General features: G+C 44.0%; 1 non-coding gene across 1 annotated transcript; it reads left to right on the top strand.

Annotated features, from left to right (window-relative positions):
* The first annotated feature begins 3,422 nt into the window (after positions 1-3,422).
* On the top strand, positions 3,423-3,583 carry LOC111546543. The gene has a single exon (XR_002732812.1). It is a non-coding gene; the product is annotated as a U1 spliceosomal RNA (small nuclear RNA).
* Positions 3,584-4,148: the final 565 nt, after the last annotated feature.

Raw genomic sequence — 4,148 nt, 5'->3', positions numbered from 1 at the left:
TTTCACCTCACCGAAGGGGAAAGAATTTCTTCTGTCTCACTAGTTCACTGATTGCCTCCTTCTGGCCCAATATCTGGGGGAAAACCAAAGATCCATCTGTCCACTTGACTTTTGCTCAGATGCTTAGTGTGCAGCACATTAGCTTCCAGGGGCGTTGAAACTTCTTCTCCAAGGGTTCCATTAGTGATTAGACGCGCACTTTAAAGTATGTCATGCTGCCACGTATCAGACTGGGACAGAGATGAACTGGAACATGAGAGATGTGTTGAGGTGACAGCCAGGATTCTGCCATTGTTCTTTCAGTGTACTTCTGATGCCTCTCAAATTCCACAAGGGGAGGTGTTGATGTGTGTGGTTAAGTAACATGAAGCCAGAGCTGACACTGTGGCAGCTGCTCCCAAAGGCACAGAGTTTCTTTGTTGCCAGGAAAAGATGCCCTTGAATTTTCTGGGCTGAGGTAAGAAAGTTTGGCAGATCCTGCCTTCTTTGCTTTCTGATTGCCTTAATGGATTACAAGATAGAAAATAAGGAGCCAGAAAGACCTTCAGAGAATCTATCCACTGCCTGTGTGTCTTAGGTTCTCCCCAGAAATAGACTCTCAGGCACAAATTCAAGTGCAAGTAGTTTATTTGAGTGGGAAAGCAAGGAACTGAGATAGGAGAGGGGAAAAAAAGCAGTAAAAGGTACGTTATCAAGCAAGTTACCACTGTGGTCACCTGGAACTTAATCCTACTGGAGCCAGCGCAGATTGTAAGCCTCAAGGTTATCCTGCACAAGGAGTAAGGCAGCTGGGGTATTTAAACACCAGTCCCCATCCGTCTTTGGTTGAAGGCTGAGACTGGGAGGGCACTAATTTCCCAGCGCTTCCAGCTTGCTGTGTGAATGGGCAAAGCAAGCTCTGGTCACCAAAGCCCTCGGGCAAAGAGGCAGATGCTGGCAGTTGAAAGTCAGGTGCTGTGCCACAAAATGCTAAGGCCCGAGGGGGCATGGGCAGGGCACCCAAAGCCTCTGCTGTACTGTGTCCACTCTCATCCTCCAGACTGTGGACAAACTTCCTGTTCATCACTCATTCAAAGTGCAGCATAAATCTTCCCAGAATCATCCAGGCATGGTAGCTCACGCCTGTAATCCCGGCACTTTGGGAGGCTGAGGTGGATGGATCACCTGAGGTCAGGAGTTCGAGACCAGCCTGATCAACATGAAGAAACCCTGTCTCTACTGAAAACACAAAATTAGCCTGGCTTGGTGGTACATGCCTGATCCCAGCTACTCTGGAGGCTGAGGCGGTAGAATCGCTTGAACTTGGGAGGCGGACGTTACAGTAAGCCAATATCGTACCATCACACTTCAGCCTGGGCAACAAACTCCATCTCAAAAAAAAAAAAAAAAAAAAAAAATTCTTCCCAGAATCAGTTGGGAGGTGCACATCCTCCACTGTCCACAAAACCAGATTTCTAATTGGTACAGGTTGTTTATTTCACTATTTACTGCTCAATAACTCTCCACCCATGTTACAGAGTCACTCGGGTTTAATCTCCTTTCAGCCCTGTCAGAAAACTCATCAGCAGCCCACAGACCCTGACCACAGCCCTGTCATAACTGAATAAATGCTGACCAATTGACTAACTCTCATGTCCTTCCATTCAGTAAATGTCCTGGATATTTGGAAACGCCACAGTTCACAGCCAATGCACTTTCAGCAGGTCCTGAAAAAGGATTTGGAGAGGTTTACAATTTGCTAAATGTGTTGAGTCTGGGATTGGTAGAGAACCATGACTTTGGGAGAATAGAACGTTTCTCTTCTCTGGGACATAGGTCGGGTTCCTTCAGCACTATGGATAGAATTTGCTTAAACTGTGGTCAGCTAGCTATGAGTTGCAACTTGGGGATGTCTGTGAGAGGCTGGGTCGTTGGTGAAAGCAGAAACACTTACTTAGTTTTGTCTGGTGTATGAACATCCTACTAAGATTTATTGAAGGAATTGAAAGACCATCTGGGGTTTGCCATGTGATCTTATATTAATGAAGGGATATATTTGAGGTTCATGTCTTGCTGGTTTTCATCATTCATTTTTTTTTCTTTTTCACCCTGAGTATCAGCCTTTAATATAAATTGTGATAGCTCAGGATCAGGTGGTTTCATCAAAAAGGACCTTAATAGGTCACCTGGGTAGCCCCTCAGTCTCCAGGCTACACCATGCTTAAACTATTCCTAACAGGATGCTGCTTATCCACCGTCTGGACATTTTTCCAAAAGTGGAGTCAGGCTGGGTGCAGTGGCTCATGCCAGATCAGCCTGGCCAACATGGTGAAACCCCATCTTTACTAAAAATACAAAAATTAGCCAGGCATGGTGGCACATACCTGTAATCCCAGCTACTCAGGAGGCTGAGGCAGGAGAACTGCTTAAACCCGGGAGACAGCGGTTGCAGTGAGCTGAGATCGCGCCACTGCACTCCAGCCTAGGTGACAGAGCGAGACTTCATCTCAAAACAAAACAAAACAAAACAAAAGAGGGGTCAAAGAAATGCCATTTGCATTATCAGCACCTATATTTTTCTGCCCAGATCATAAAGTTTATAGTATCTATCTTATTTATATCAAATATGTCATCTACGTCTATGTTTACAGCTATATCATTTATCTATAGGCTATATAACATCATTTGCCTCTATATTTACACATAGTCCACCTACGTCTGTGTTCACAGCTTTATCATCTCCAGCTCCATTTTCATATTTACTATCTGCATCACCTATACCTATGCTTACATTACATCAATAGCTACATCAACATTTTGATCTATACCATCTGTACCAGTGGTTCTTAACTGGGGCAGCTTTGCCCAGGGACATTTGGCAACTTCCAGAAAAACTTCTTATTGTTACAGCTTCAGGCTGGGGGGAGAAATGCCCTCAGCATCTAGGCCAGGGATGCTGCTAAATCCCAGGGATGCTGCTAAATCCCGCAATGCACAGGATAGTCCTTAACAACAAAGATATATTCAGCCTAAAATATCAATAGTGGTGAGGCTGAGAAACCCTAATCTATGTCATCTTCCTTATCTGCATCCATATTTACAGTTATGCCATGCACATCTGCATCTATATTTCCATCTACTCTATCCATATCTGTGTATATATCTATACCATCCACTCTTCATTGGCATCTACGTAATCGATGGCTACCTCGACAGCATCTACAATATCTATGTCAACTACATTGACATCATCCACTCCATCTACATCATCCACATCTACAGGATCTAAACTTTGCATGCACATCTATATCTAATTATATACATAATATAACAATCAACACATGTTTGTTATATCAAAATGAGTGGTCCTTTTAGACTAGAAGGAAATTTTAATTTTAATTTTTCCCTCCCCTGGCCTCACACATAAAACGTAAGTGGAACAGATCCTTACCTGGCAGGGGAGATACCATGATCGTGAAGGTGGTTTTCCCAGGGTGAGGTTTATCCATTGCACTCCAGATGTGCTGACCCTGTGATTTCCCCAAATGTGGGAAACTCAATTGCATAATTTGTGGCAGTGTGAACTATGTTCTCACTATTCCCTGTTTTTTTAAAAAAGGGAGTAGAACACAGGCCAATCATTGTCTATTATACTCCCTGAAGTATAAGAGGCACGAGCTCTTTTCCGACTTCGTTATTGCTTACAAACACCTAAATATTGTTGGCTTATGGGCTTTGATAAGCAACCAAGGAGGCTTCCATTTTGATCTGGGTTGAAGTGAGAAGTGAAACATGTGCCTGATAAATGTCATTCCTGCTCTATCTTTGCTTGCCAACATCCCAGGATGAGAGGGCATCAGATGCAGAGACACTTGTCTCACAATTCATCACAATGGTGATAAGGAATAGTTTCTTCTCAAAAGAGCAATCACTGCACTTGGAGAACCTGATATGGTCGATCGCATCTTGTTCCACCGGAACTGGTCTGGGCTGGAAAACATGCAGTTGACACATGGGAAGCCGCAGATCCTGTTATTTCACGCTGGGCTCTTCGGGTCTCGGAATAGCAAAAGACATCTGATTCCATGACCAAAACAGCAGCTCGGGTTGCCACACTCAGTTAAGCTTCCTTAGGTACATGAGCTGATTTGTCAGCCAAGACAAAAGTC

The sequence above is a fragment of the Piliocolobus tephrosceles genome, chromosome 20, assembly GCF_002776525.5.
Source record: "Piliocolobus tephrosceles isolate RC106 chromosome 20, ASM277652v3, whole genome shotgun sequence".
In the NCBI taxonomy this organism is placed as follows: domain Eukaryota; kingdom Metazoa; phylum Chordata; class Mammalia; order Primates; family Cercopithecidae; genus Piliocolobus; species Piliocolobus tephrosceles.
Note: the sequence above shows the minus strand (reverse complement) of the source record. Positions and strands in the feature narration are given on the sequence as shown.